Source organism: Neophocaena asiaeorientalis, unplaced genomic scaffold (genome assembly GCF_003031525.2).
Source record: "Neophocaena asiaeorientalis asiaeorientalis breed wild unplaced genomic scaffold, Neophocaena_asiaeorientalis_V1.1 scaffold343, whole genome shotgun sequence".
NCBI lineage: Eukaryota > Metazoa > Chordata > Mammalia > Artiodactyla > Phocoenidae > Neophocaena > Neophocaena asiaeorientalis.
This window is the reverse complement of record NW_020173764.1, coordinates 54,705-70,522: the sequence shown is the minus strand read 5'-3', so window position 1 is coordinate 70,522 and position 15,818 is coordinate 54,705. Positions and strand designations below refer to the sequence as shown.

At 36.0% G+C, this 15,818-nt stretch overlaps 1 pseudogene; it reads right to left on the bottom strand.

The window, feature by feature from the left end:
• Window positions 1-5,455: 5,455 nt before the first annotated feature.
• LOC112403741 (52 kDa repressor of the inhibitor of the protein kinase pseudogene) lies at window positions 5,456-12,473 on the bottom strand (annotated as a pseudogene).
• Between the last annotated feature and the right edge of the window lie 3,345 nt (window positions 12,474-15,818).

Here is a 15,818-nt window from a genome sequence, read left to right as displayed (position 1 = left end):
AAGTGTCTGTCTCCTCTTGACTCAGTATTGGAAAGCTTTCTGTTTCTACAAACTTGTCAACTTCTTCTGGGTTGTCCAACTTGTTGACACATAATGGCTCATAGTATTGTTTTATGAGTTTTGTATTTCTGTGGTATCAGTTGTTATTTCTTTTCTTTCATTTTTTTTGAGGGTGTTTCTTCTTGATGAGCCTGGGTAGAGGTATGTTGATTTTGTTTATTTTTTCAAAAAACCAGCTCTTGTTTAATTGATCTATTTTATGGTTATTTTGAACTCTATTTTATTTCATCTCTGATCTTTATTATTTCCTTCCTTCTGCTGACTTTAGGTATATTTTGTCGGGGGGGGAGTACCAAATTACTTTATTTGAAGGAATGAAAGTACTGAGGAAAGAACTTGTAGATGTTTTGGTACAACTTATAGAGAAGGTAAAAGTAACCCAAATATGCAGGCACTGCATTGGTGACAAAGGAAGTCACCCCTCTGGCTATGGAAAGCCAACCTACAGCTTAGCTCTTGTTATCAGTGTTTCCCAGGGTGTGCTTGTCAAAGAAATACTTTGCCATGCCACGTTTGGTGGCCCCCATCTTATGCAAGTTGTTAACATGGTCACCTAATTCTTTGATGGATTTCACCTGCTCCTTCAGGTAATGAGTCTCAATTAAGTCACACAAATGGTGGTCATTTTTGTCAGTGGCCAGCTTGTGCAGTTCCAGTAGCGACTGATTCACACTTTTTTCCAAGTGTAGTGCACATTCCATTGCGTGCAGCCCATTCTCCGAGTCATAATGGTCTGGTTTCTTGATATGCTGAAAGAAGATTTCGCCACCCAGTTGGTTTACTATTTTCCCATTTTTCTTAGAGTGGTTGATTTCTGGTTTCATATCACTGTGGTTAGAAAAGATACGTGAAGTAATTTCTATCCTCATAAATTTGTTAGAGGCTTGTTTTCTGACCTACTCTGTGGTGCATCCTAGAAAACATCCCATGCATGCTTGAAAAGAATGTGCATTCTGTTCTTTTTGGATGTAGTGCCCTATAGATATCCATTAAGTTCAACTGGTCTATTGTGTCATTTAGAACCTCTGTCACCTTATTGATTTTCTGTCTGGATGATCTGTCCAATGATGTCAATGGGATGATAAAGATTCCTACTATTATTGAATTATTGTCCATATTTCCATTATTTATTTATTTATTTATTTTTGGTTATCCTTTTAAATTATTTTTTATGCTTACACTTCCCCCTCTCCATATCCTCAAGTCCATTCTCTACATCTACGTCTTTATTACTGTTCTGCCCCTAGGTTCTTCAGAAACATTTTCTTTTTACATTCCATATATATGTGTTAGCATACAGTATTTGTTTTCTCTTTCTGACTTACTTCACTCTGTATGACATACTCTAGGTCCATCCACCTCTCTACAAATGATTCAATTTTGTTTCTTTTTATGACTGAGTAATATTCCATTGTATATATGTGCCATATCTTCTTTATCCATTCATCTGCTGATGGACACTTAGGTTACTTCCATGTCCTGACTATTGTAAATAGAGTTGTAATGAACATTGTGGTACATGACTCATTTGAAATATGGTTTTCTCAGGGTATATGTCCAGTAGTGGGATTGCTGGGTCATATGGTAGTTCTACTGCTTGTTCTTTAAGGAACCTGCATACTGTTCTCCATAGCGGCTGTACCAATTTACATTCCCACAAACAGTGCCAGAGGGTTCCATTTTTCCACACTCTCTCCAGCATTTATAGTTTGTAGATTTTTTGATGATGGCCATTCAGAGTGGTGTGAGGTGATACCTCATTGTGGTTTGGATTTGCATTTCTCTAATGATTAGTGATGTTGAGCATCCCTTCATGGGTTTGTTGGCCATCTGTATGTCTTCTTTGGAGAAATGTCTCTTTAGATCCTCTGCCCATTTTTGGATTGTGTCCTTTGTTTTTTTTGATATTGAGCTGCATAAGCTGCTTGTACATTTCAGAAATTAATCCTTTGTCAGTTGCTTCATTTTCAAATATTTTCTCCCATTTTGAGGGTTGTCTTTTTGTCCTGTTTATGTTGTCCTTTGCTGTGCAAAAGCTTTTAAGTTTCATTAGGTTCCATTTGTTTATTTTTGTTTTTATTTCCATTTCTCTAAGAGGTGGACCAAAAAGGATCTTCCTGTGATTTATGTCATAGAGTCCTCTGCCTGTGTTTTCCTCTAGGAGTTTTATAGTCTTACATTTAGGTCTTTAATCCATTTTAAGTTCATTTTTTGTGTATGGTGTTAAGGAGTGTTTTAATTTCATTATTTTACATGTAGCTGTCCAGTATTCCCAGCACCACTAATTGAAGAGGCTGTCTTCTCTCCATTGTATATTCTTGCCACCTTTATCAAAAATTAGGTGACCATATGTGTGTGGGTTTATCTATGAGCTTTCGCTCCTGTTCCATTGATCTATATTTCTGTTTTTGTGCCAGTACCATAATGTCTTGATGACTGTAGCTTTGTAGTATAGTCTGAAGTCTGTGAATCTGATTCCTCCAGCTCCATTTTTCTTTCTTAAGATTGCTTCAGCTATTCTGGGTCTTTTGTGTTTCCATACAAATTGTGAAATTTTTTGTTCTGGTTCTGTGGAAAATGGCATTGGTAGTTTGATAGTGATTGAATCTGTAGATTGCTTTGGGTAGTATAGTCATTTTCAGAATGTTGATTCTTCCAATCCAAGAACATGGTATATCTCTCCATCTGCTTGTATCATCTTTAATTTCTTTCATCAGTGTCTTATAATTTACTGCCTACAGGTCTTTTGTCTCTTTAGGTATATTTATTCCTAGGCATTTTATTCTTTTTTTTCAATGGTAAATAGTAGTGTTTCCTTAATTTGCTTTTCAAATTTTTCATCATTAGTGTATAGGAATGCAAGAAATTTCTGTGCATTAATTTTGTATCCTGCTACTTACCAAATTCATTGATTAACTCTAGTAGTTTTCTATAGCATCTTTAGGATTCTCTATGGATAATATCATGTCATCTGCAAACAGTGACAGTTTTAATTCTTCTTTTCTGTTCTGGATTCCTTCTATATCTTTTTCTTTTGTGATTGCTATGGCTAAAACTTCCAAAACTATGTTGAATAATAATGGTGAGAGTGGGCAACCTTGTCTTGTTCCTGATCTTTTTGGAAATGTTTTCAGTTTGCACCACTGAGAATCATGTTGACTGTGTGTTTGTCATTTTTGACCTTTATTATGTTGAGGTAAGTTCCCTCTATGCCTAATTTCTGGATTTTTTTTTATCATAAATGGGTATTGAATGTTGTCGAAAGCTTTTTCTGCATCATTGAGATGATGGTGTTGTTTTTCTCTGTCAGTTTGTTAATATGGTTTATCACATTGATTGATTTGCGTATATTGAAGAATCCTTGCATTCCTGGGATAAACCCCACTTGATCATGGTGTGTGATCCTTTTAATGTGCTATTAGATTATTTTTACTAGTACTTTCCTGAGGATTTTTGCATGTATGTTCATCAGTGATATTGGCCTGTAGTTTTCTTTCTTTGTGACATCTTTGTCTGATTTTGATGTCAGGGTGATGGTGGCCTTGTATAATGAGTTTGGGAGTGTTCCTCTCTCTTCTATATTTTGGTAGAGTTTGAGAAGGATGGGTGTTAGTTGTTCTCTAAGTGTTTGGTAGAATTCGCCTGTGAAGCCATCTGGTCCTGGGATTTTGTTTGTTGGAATATTTTTAATCACAGTGTCAATTTCAGTGCTTGTGATTGATCTGTTTATATTTTCTGTTTCTTCCTGGTTCAGTCTCAGAACTTTGTTCTTTTCTAAGAATTAGTCCATCTTTTCCAGGTTGTCCATTTTATTGGTATAGAGTTGCTTGTAGTAATCTTTCATGATCCTTTGTATTTCTTCAGTGTCAGTTGTTACATCTCCTTTTTCATTTCTAATTATATTGATTTGAGTCTTCTCCCTTTTTTTTCTTGATAAGTCTGGTTAATGGTTTATCAATTTTGTTTGTCTTCTCAAAGAAGCAGCTTTTAGTTTTATTGATCTTTGCTTTTGTTTCCTTCATTTCTTTTTCATTTATTTCTGATCTGGTCTTTATGATTTCTTTCCTTTTGCTAATTTTGGAGATTTTTTGCTCTTCTTTTTCTAATTGTTTTAGGTGTAAGTTTAGGTTGTTTATTTGAGCTGTTTCTTGTTTATTGAGGTAGGATTGTATTGCTATGAACTTCCCCCTTAGAACTGCTTTTGCTGCATCCCATATGTTTTTGGTTGTTGTGTCTTCATTGTCATTTGTTTCCAGGGACTTTTTGATTTCCTCTTTGATTTCTTCAGTGATCTGTTGGTTATTTAGTAGTGTATTGTTCAGCCTCCGTGTGTTTGTATTTTTTACAGATTTTTTTCCATAATTGATATCTAGTCTCATAGTGTTGTGGTTGGAAAAGATACTTGATACTATTTCTTGTGTTTTTTTGTTTCTTCATTTTTAAACAAAATTCACATTTTATTTAAGGTGAAGTAAACTATACAAAATTGATTTTCTTCACCAAAAATAACAGCAATATTTTCTGTATTATTACTAGATAAACCATAAAACACTTATTTTTGTAGGTTTTCTAGGTTTTGGTTGTAAATCAAGATAAGACAGTATATACAGTCATGGAAAAAGGCAAAAGAAAACAGACAAATCAGTTGTTAATATCCATGGCTTGTGATTCTGTCTTGACCATGAAACAGAAGTGTTCAAAATATGCCTGTCAAAAAGCTTATGAAGATCTAGGCTCAATAAAGGAATGTAAGCAGCAACAATCAGATGTGGAACAACAATGGCAGGCTCTTCCATTCAAATTTAACTATAATTTATTCCTTCAACTTCATTTGATAAAAAAAAAATCTACACCGAAATCCTTGTTTGGCAAGCTCAGACGTTTGTCTCACAGTCTGATAATTTTCTTAATGGTCCCTTACAGGTATTTAACAGCATACTTAAAACTCCTACTATTCAAAGGTCAGTCATGAGTTTCATTGTAATGTTTTATAAAATGTATTCCTTCCTCCTTTACCTCCTCAAAATTTATTTCTTCAAAGAACTGATAACTCACTATATGACAGTTGGATCCACAGTGATTAATGTTATGTCTAAAGTGACTTAACTTATACAGTTCCAAAATGCCATTAGCAGAGATCACAGAGCATAATATGGTACTTTCAATGTTATCTTCTGGAAGAACAGTTAGGTCTCCAAAGCATGGGACTTCAAATGGGCCATTTAAACAGGCAGATTATCAATGACTAATGTCTCAATGGTAAGCCTACAGGTCAAGATATTCAGTGATTAAGTGGCCTACGTACACCTTACAACTTTTCTGTAAGATATTTTCAAATTTCTTACAGATTTTTTTCAAATATCAAATATAAGAGAACGCCTATTTTAAAAGTCTCTTAGGTATTTTCAATGGTTTCTGAATTACCTGTAGGAAGCTCTGACTTTCTTGTATATAGTTTGATATATGTATCCACCATTAAATCCAAATGTTGTTTTATATCAAATTTTATGTTAAGCAAAGCTAAGTTACTTGACCTTTGGTCTGTCAAAGTATTCCTCGGGTATGCTTTGAGACACTTTTGCCCATTTTCATAGCGTTGGTTCTCAACCTTCACCAGAGGAAGAATACATAGGACCTTCAGCAGTGCATAAGCATTAGGAAAAATCTTGATGTCTGGCAGATGAAGGGCTTCATAAATAGTGGATGGAAGTTCTATATCTTTCCCTCTGTGTTTCCACTTGATTCCGCAACAATGCAGCTCAGCAGAGCATGCGTCAGGATTAGGTAAATCACTGTTGTACATGTCAGCATGATGCTCCTCTGATGTATTGAATTTGAGCTGTTCCATGACAGAGAGATCAGAGATAAGCATTTAAGAGCTCTGAGGTGCTGTTCTGAGGCTATATCTTTCAGTTCCTGAATAATGTGTTCCACTGTTGGAACACTTAGAGTTTCTTTATAGTAACTCTCAGAGGTTAGCTGAGATTCCAGGTTACTGTATGGAGCTCTGTGAAATTTCCCTGGGAGTTTCATCTGAATATCAAGTTTGGTTGCCAAATGTGTGGCTTCTTCAAACCAAAATTCATGATAAACTTTGATATTTTCCATCACTTCATTTAGTGAATGCAGCACTGCAGTCAAACTACTGGCTGCAAAGAAGACATCAGAAGTTTGCCCCTGAAGATTTTTCTCAAAGGCTCTTGTAAAAGATATAACATTTTAAAAACCAACAGTGGTAATGATTAAATCAAAATCTGTTACCACACTACAGAGTACAAATGGTCGGCCAGCTATAAAGTTATTCCATCTAACATTTGTGTCATTATTTATACCATCTAAACATAAAACAAGTGCTTGTAGGAGGTCCACTAAGATTTCAAAAGCATCATGCCTGCCTGTCCACTAGGAATGGCAAATTTCCTTCAGTACTTTGCCCCTTTCTTCACTGTTCTGAAATAGGACAGAAATTACATTGTCAAGCTCTAAAAGCAGTTGTGGTGATTGATGGAGAAAACAACAAACTTCCTCAATTGTTCCTAATGCGACAGATACTCCCATAACAGACACTGATAATTCCAACAACATATTTAAGGCACAGGAAGAGCAGAGTGTGTAGATAGTTTGGGGATACTTCTCTAAAAGTCTAGAAGCAACAACTTTTATTTTGGAAGAAAATCCACTGAACACAATCTAAGCCTGGCCACGACAGTACTCCATGTTTAATCTCCACTTCTCAGTTATTTTAGTGTGAAATTTCACAGCCAAAATTTCTGCATCAGCTTCATAATGCAGGAAGCCCACAAATTCCTCTCTCAGGTAGTGAGCTTCATCAACAAACCTCACCAACAAAGGCAGGTGCTCTTTCCCTGCTATGTCCACCACATCGTCAGTGACAATGGAAAAGAAGTGAGAGTCTCTCACTTCCCTGAGGGTTTCTTCCTAAATGCAGCTCTCACAGATCTCTAGCATCTGTTTCTGCTGTGTTTTCGAACAGAACAATGTGCTCACTGCTGTTGATTCAAAGCGCTTTCTCAGATCCTCTTCACCAGAATTGATCTGGCACTCCAGCAGTGCTTGAAAGTTATCAGGAGTAAAGAGACTTTCTGGGACTTCATAAGCTTCAGGTCCATCCAGAGGTATGTTCTGTTTTCCCATAAGAATCAAAATTTCAAATAAAGATTTTAAGTATTCTTTGTTTTCCTTCTCTTCAAGGGTTAAAGGTAAAATGTCTTCTTCATCCTGCTCTTCACCCCCTTCGTCTGCACTGCTGTTGTTTATTTCCTTATGTTTTGGTTCCTCTTCAGAAGTTTCATCAATTTTTCTCTGTTTCAGTGTCCTGATTTGATCTTCACTCGATTCTTTTATTCATTCTCTGTGTCTACCGTGTGGATTTTTCAAATGGCTGGTAAGATCAAATATTGTTGGTATCGCATTATCTCAAAGAACTGTCCTATAAGGACTAGTTCTACAGATCACAGAAGTCTTAAACTGTTTGTCACAATATTGATAATGTTTATTTAGTTGATCAGGTGTTTTATCTTTTAAGTCTGCTCTCCTACAATTCTCCACCCACTTCAGGCATCTGGCTAGATCCTGTGGGAACCTGAAAAAGGCCAGGCCAGACTGCGTGCTCTTCTGTATGCCATCAGGGCCACACAGAAGTTCAGCAGCAGCATCTGCCTGCTGGCCAGCCCAACCCTCCCCTCCCCACCTCCTCAGGGAAGCCCTCCCGCCTGTCGGGGCCACGGAACTTGATACGATTTCAATTATCTAAAATTTACCAAGGCTGGATTTGTGACCTAAGATATGATCTATCCTGGAGAATGTTCCATGAGGACTTGAGAAGAATGTGTATTCTGTTGTTTTTGGATAGAATGTCCTATAAAAATCAATTAAATCCATCTTATTTAAGGTATCATTTAAAGCTTGTGTTTCCTTTTTTATTTTCATTTTGGATGATTTGTCCATTGGTGAAAGTGGGGTGTTAAAGTCGCCTACTATGATTGAGTTACTGTCGATTTCCCCTTTTATGGCTGTTAACATTTGCCTTATGTATTGAGGTGCTCCTATGTTGCGTGCATAAATATTTACAATTGTTATATCTTCTTCTTGGATTGATCCCTTGATCCTTAGGTAGTGTCCTTCTTTGTCTCTTGTAATAGTCTTTACTTTAAAGTCTATTTTTTCTGGTAGGAGAATTGCTACTCCAGATTTCTTTTGATATCCATTTGCATGGAATATCTTTTCCACCCCCTCACTTTCAGTCTGTATGTGTCCCTAGGTCTGAAATGGGTCTCTTGTAGACAGTATATATACGGGTCTTATTTTTGCCTCCATTCAGCCAGTCTGTGTCTTTTGGTTGGAGCATTTAATCCATTTACATTTAAAGTAACTAGTGATATGCATGTTCCTATTCCCATTTTCTTAATTGTTTTGGGTTTGTTATTGTAGATCTCTTTTCCTTCTCTTGTGTTTCCTGCCTAGAGAAGTTCCTTTAGCATTTGTTGTAAACCTGGTTTGGTGGTGCTGAATTCTCTTAGCTTTTGCTTTTCTGTAAAGGTTTTAATTTCTCTGTCATATCTGAATGAGATCCTTGCTGGGTAGAGTAATCTTGGTTGTAGGTTTCTCCCTTTCATCACTTTAAATACGTCCTGCCAGTCCCTTCTGGCTTGCAGAGTTTCTGCTGAAAAATCAGCTGTTAACCTTATGGGGATTTCCTTGTATGTTATTTGTTGTTTTTTCCTAGCTGCTTTTAATATTTTTTATTTGTATTTAACTTTTGCTAGTTTGATTAATATGTGTCTTGGTGTGTTTCTCCTTGGGTTTATCCTGTATGGGACTCTCTACACTTATTATAATTCATTGACTATTTCCTTTCCAATATTAGGGAAGTTTTCAACTATAATCTCTTCAAATATTTTCTTAGTCCCTTTCTTTTTCTCTTCATCTTTTGGGACCCCTATAATTCGAATGTTGGTGCATTTAATATTATCCCAGAGGTCTCTGAGACTGTCCTCAAATCTTTTGATTCTTTTTTCTTTATTCAGCTCTCTGGTAGTTTTTTCCACTATTTTATCTTCCAGGTCACTTATCTGTTCTTCTGCCTCAGTTCTTCTGCTATTGATTCCTTCTAGAGAATTTTTAATTTCATTCATTTTGTTGTTAAACATTGTTTATTTGCTCTTTAGTTCTTTTAGGTCCTGGTTAAACCTTTCTTGTATTTTCTCCTTTCTATTTCCAAGATTTTGGATCATCTTTACTATCATTACTCTGAATTCTTTTTCAGGTAGACTGCCTATTTCCTCTTCATTTGTTAGGTGTGGTGGGTTGTTTCCTTGCTCCTTCATCTGCTGTGTGTGTTTCTCTGTCTTCTCATTTTGCTTAACTTACTGTGTTTGGTGTCTCCTTTTTGCAGGCTGCAGTTTCATAGCTCCTGTTGCTTTTGTTGTCTTCCCCCAGTGTCTAAGGTTGGTTCAGTGGGTTGTGTAGGCTTTCTGGTGGAGGGAAATGGTGTCTGTGTTCTGGTGGATGAGGCTGGATATTGTCTTTCTGGTGGGCAGGACCACATCCTGTGCTGTGTTTTCGGCTTTCTGTGATCTTATTATGATTTTAGGCAGCCTCCCTGCTAATGGGTGGGGTTGTGTTCCTCTCTTGCTAGTTGTTTAGCATATTGTGTCCTGCACTGGTCATTGAGCGGAGCTGGGTCTTACGTTGAGATGGAGATCTCTGGGACAGCTTTTGCCGTTTGATATTACATGGAGCTGGGAGGTCTCTGGTGGACCAATGTCCTAAACTGAGCTCTCCCACCTCAGAAACACAGGCCTGACACCCGGCCGGAGCAAAAAGGCCCTGTCAGCCACACGGCTCAGAAGAAAAGAGATTAAAAAATAAAGAAAGAAAGAAAAAATAAAAGTTATTAAAGTAAAAAATTACAAAAATATTAAAAATAAAATAAATTTAAAGTAATAATAAAAGGAAAAAAATGAAAGAAAGAAAGAAGAGAGCAACCAAACCAAAAATCAAATCCACCAATAATTACAAGTGCTAAAATCTATACTAAAAAGAAAAAAAACGGACAGAGAGAACTTTATGGCAAATGGTAAAAGCAAAACTATACAGACAAAAATCACACAAAGAAGCATACACACTAACAAAAAGAGAAAAAGGAAAAAATATATATCTAAATATTTTTAAAAAACGGAAGAGAGCAGCCAAATCAATTAGCAAATCTACCAATGATAATAAACTGTAAATAACAAAGTAAGATAAACATAAAATCAGAAACAATTTAGGTGCAGAAAGCAAACCCCAAGTCTACAGATGCTCCTAAAATCCGCTGCCTCAATTTTGGGATGCTTCATTGTCTATTCAGGTATTCTACAGATGCAGGGTACATCAAGTTGATTATGGAGATTTAATCTGCTGCTCCTGATGCTGCTGGGAGAAATTTCCCTTTCTCTTCTCTGTTTGCACAGCTCCTGGGATTCAGCTTTGGATTTAGCCCAACCTCTGCGTGTATGTCACCTGAGGGCATCTTTTCCCTGTCCCAACAGGACGGGATTAAAGTAACAGTTGATTGGGGGGTTCTGGCTCACTCACACCAAGAGGAGGGAGGGGTATAGAATGCGGGGCGAGCCTGTGGTGGCAGTGGCTGGTGTGATATTACAACAGCCTGAGGTGCACCGTGTGTCTCCTGGGGAAGCTGTCCCCTGGATCATGGGACCCTGGCAGTGGCAGGCTGCACAGGCTCCCTGGAAGGGAGGTGTAGATAAGTGACCTGCGCTTGCACACAGTTTTCTTGGTGGCTGCAGCAGCAGCCTTATTGTTTCATGCACATCGCTGGTGTCCATGCTGATAGCCGTGGCTTGCCCCAGTCTCTGGAACTCGGTTAGGCAGTGCTCTGAATTCCCTCGCCTAATGCACCCCCAAAAAATGTCTCTTGCCTCTTAGGCAGTTCTAGGCTTTCTTCTGGACTCTCTCCTTGCTAACTGCAGTGCACTAGCCCCCTACAGGTTGTGTTCACGCAGCCATCCCAAGTCCTCTCCCTGGAATCTGACCTCTGAAGCCAGAGCCTCAGTTCCCAGCCCTCACTCACCCCAGCATGTGAGCAGACAAGTCTCTCAGGCTGGTCGGCACCAATCCTCTGTGTGGTTATCTCTCCAATTTGCCCTCTGCACACTTATTGCTGCACTCTCCTCCATGGCTCTGAAGCTTCCACCCCACAAACCCCCGTCTCCACCAGTGAAGGGGCTTCCTAGAGTGTGGAAACTTTTCCTCCTTCACAGCTCCCTCCCAGAGGTGCAGGTCTTGTCCCTATTTGTTTGCCTGTTTTTTCTTTTTTTTTTTTGCCCTACCCAGGTACATGGAGAGTTTCTTGCCTTTTGGGAAGTGTGAGGTCTTCTGCCAGTGTTCAGTAGGGGTTCTGTAGGAGGTGCTCCACATGTGGATGTATTTCTGATGTATTTGTGGGGAGGAAGGTGATCTCCATGTCTTACTCCTCCGCCATCTTGAAGGTCTCCCCTCCATTTATGTTTGTTAGTATTTGTTTTATGTATTTTGGTGCTCTTATATAGGGTGAGTATATGTTAAATAGTATAATATTTTCTTGTATTGATCCCTTTATCATTACACAATACCTTTTTTTTTGTCTTTCTTAATGATCTTTTTTTAAAAGTCTATTTTGTCTGAGTATTGCTATCCCTGATTTCTTGTCATATCCATTTTCATGAAATATCTTTTTCCATACCCTCTCTTTCAGACTGCATGTATCTTTTGCCCTGAAGTGAGTCTTTTATAAGCAGTATATTGTAAGTTCTAGATTTTTATCCAATGTGCCACTCTATGTCTTTTGATTGGAGCATTTAGTCCATTGACATTTAAAGTAATTATTGATAGGTATGTACTCATTGCAATTTTAAACCTTGTTGTCCAGTTGTTTTTGTAGTTCTTTGTTCCTTTCTTCTTTTTTTTTTCCTTTTGTGGTTTAATGATTTTCTTTTATATTATGCTTGTGTTCTTTTCTTTTTTGTTTTTGTGAATCTATCATATGTTTTTGATCTGTGGTTATCCTGGTTTTCACATATATTGACCTATAACTACAGCTACTGCTGTAACTGATAGTCATACAAGCCTCCAGTGGAAGGCTCTCTCTGCCTCAATTGTTAGCAAGCCAGCATGTCTGCAGTCCTCATAAATAGAGTCTAGGCTTCTCTAGCCCTTCTATCTGTCTCAGAAGATTTCCCAGCAGTCAAAGGGGCTTGTGTATTCTGTGCAAGACTCTAGGACTGGAAGGCCTAGTTTGTGAGTCAACATGCTCCCTCCCCAGGATAAGTGCCCATCCATGTGGACCTTCTTTTCCTTACAGTTTCCTCCCTGGGGAGCAGATCACGACCTGATTCCTTTTTTCCCCCCATCTTACCCAGTTATGTGGAGATCTTTCTTGTAACTTTGGGTGTATAACAGATTTTCCAGTTTCCATTTAGTTTCCTGTGCATGTTTTTCCACATGTAGATGTATTTTTGATGTGTTTATGTGGGTGTGGGGGGAGGTGAGCTCCATGTCCTTCTACTCTATCATCTTGACCCTCCTCCCCAAAGATTTTCTATTGTTTTATTTTCACTAATAGTTTTACACTTTTACATTTCACATTTTGATGTATGATCTAGTTTGAATTAATTTTGTAAAATATATGAGGTTTAGGTAGAGGTTTATTTTTTTGTCTGCGGATGTTCAATTTGTTCCAGTACCACTTGTTGTAAAGTCTATCTTTTCTCTATTTAGTTGCTTTTGTATTGTCAAAAATCAGTTAGGTGTATTTGTGTTGGTCTATTTATGGCATCTATATTCCATTTCATTGATATATATGTCTGTCTCTCTGCCAACATCATATTGTCTTGACTACTGTAGCTATATAGTAAGTTTAAAATCAGGTAGTGTTATTTTTCCAACTTTATTCTTCTTTTTCAAAATTGTAGCTATTCCAGTGATCTTCATTTCCTTTATGAATTTTAAAATTATCTTGTCTATATGTACAAAATTGCTCCTATTTTTATAGAAATCAAGTTGAACTTGTAGCTCAATTTGAGGAGAATTAATAGTCTTTACTAGGTTGAATCTTCCAAGCTATGGACACAGTATTTATGTGTATTTATTTATGTTATATTTATTTTATCATCTTTTTGTACTTTTCATTATGTTTCCTGTATATAATTTGTTAGATTGATACCTAAGTATTTCATCTTGGGGAGCTATTGTAAAAGATATTGTGTGTAAAATATAGTTTCTGATTATTCACTGCTGTGTATGCAAACATGGTAATGTTTTTTTCTTTTTTTTTTTTACTTTAAAATATTTATTGGGTTTTTCTCCATGGATATTTCCCACTCCTTCAATTTCTTTTTTAAAAACTCAAATATAATCAGCAATAGTGATTGCATAAATCTACACATGTAAAAAAATGGCATAGAACTATACATGTAATTGTAAAACATCAATTTTGTGGGTTTGCTTGATATTTAAGTAAAATGTACTTGTGACTATCCTGTACTATCTTTGCAACTTCCTGTGACTCTGTAACTATCATATATAGCATTCTTGAAATGACAAAATTTTAGAAATAAAGAAAATTAGTTGTTGCCAGGGATTAGGAGCAAGACAGGAGGTGGGATGGAAGTAAGCATGTTTAGAAAAAGGCAACATGAAATATCCTTATGGTGATTTAACTTTTTCATTTTGACTATTATGTCGAGGTGGATACATATGAGGACAAACAAAACTAATGAAATATGAATAAAATTGGTGCATTTTATCCATGTCAATATCTTACTTGTGATATTGTACATTCTATTGTAAGATGTGAGAATTGGGGGAAACTAGGTAAAGTATATTAGGTAATAGGACATCTCTGTTGTATTTCTACAACTCCATGTGAATCTATAATTTTCTTAAAATAGAAAAGTTTAATTTAAAAAGTTGTATCTTCATAAACCATCAGCATTTTATTCATGTGGATTCCAGCATTAACTACTCAAGTTTCCTCTGAAAACTTTAAAATAACGTTCAAATATTATTTATTTTTGTATTAACCTTTAATACTGCCACATTAATAAACTCATTCGTTTTAGGAGGTTTTTTGTATATTAATTGGGATTGTCTATGTAGACATGCTTATCATTTACACATAGGGAAACTTTTACTTTATCCTTTCCAATCTGTGAGCCTTTTATTTTTATTTTTTATTTTTTGGCTAAGACATCCAGTACTATGTTGTGTGTTGCAAACAGACATACTTGCTTTGCTCTCAGTTTAAGGGAGAAAGTATTCAGTCTTTCATCATTAAATACGATGCTAGTGGTAGTGTTTTAGTATTTTATCAGATTGAGGAAACTACCTTCTACTCCTATTTTAGGGAGAGTTTTTTTTTTATCATTGTTCCAGCACTATTATTGCAAGTCCATCGTTTCTTCACTGATCTGAAATATCTTCTGTTATATGTCAAGTGCCTGTACATATGTGGGCCTTCTTATGTGCTCTCTGTTGTTTTCTAGGTCTATTTGTCCATACTTGTGTCAATACCACACTATCTTACTAATATGTTTTATAATAAGTCTATATATTTCTCTTAAAATCTTATCATCTGTTTTCTTTAAGAGTGTTTTGGCTATTCTTGGCTCTTTCATTTCCATATATATTTTAGATTTAGCTAGTCAAATTCTATGAAAAAAGCAAATTGAAAATTTTATTGAGATAACATTGAATCTTTTTATCTCTCTCTAAAGTGAGAGAGAATTGACATCTTTATAATATTTAAACTAAACAAAGGTTTGGCATGTTTTTATTAAATTTATTTCTAGGTACTTTAATTTTGGATATTACTATTAATGGTTTATTTTCTATGTTTATTCTCTGAGTTTTCTGGAATAAAGGGGTACAGTTCATTTCAGTACATTTATATTGTATCTAGAAGCCTTAGTAAACTCTCATATTAATTTAAATAATAGAAATATAAACTCTCATATTAATTTAAATAATAGAAATATAAATTTTTTCAGATTTTTTATGTACTCAACTATATTATCTACAAATAACTACCTTTGTTTCTTCCTTTTGAATCCTTATGTTTTTATCTCTTTCTCTTGTCTTGATGATAATTCAGTCCTTTTCTATACTATGTTGACTTTCAATTATAAGGGACCAGTAAATGGGAAGGGGCAATAAGATGATGGAAGGGGAGGATTGATATGAAAAGTACATAGATTTCTTGGTTTAAAACATTTCCTCCAGAGTTAGTGTCAATATCAAAGAAACTATGAAAATCAACTACAGCTCATTCATTCTTCAGATACTATTGCTTCTAAAATCATCACAACCATTATCTGCCTTGGGTATTTTCTAATTTGCTTAAGTCCTTTAAGTGTGGTGTCCTGAAATGAACAGAGTTTACTAGGTCTAATCATCACAAACTGGAACCAGACTATCACATCCTTTATTCTAACCTCTAAATTTATTTTAATGTAGCCTATAATAGCATTAGCCTTTTTGCTAAATCTACAGTCTACTGAGACCCTGAAAACTTTTTCCACATAAACTTTCAAGCAGTGGCATATTTATTAAATTCTTCTAATTAAGAGTTACTAACACATTAGAATTTATTTCTAAAAACTCTGGTTAAATTTTAAAACAGAAGAGTAAACTCAAGGAAAATCTGTCACTTGACTAGTCTCTACAACTACCATGTTATATGCAAAATGATCCCAGTT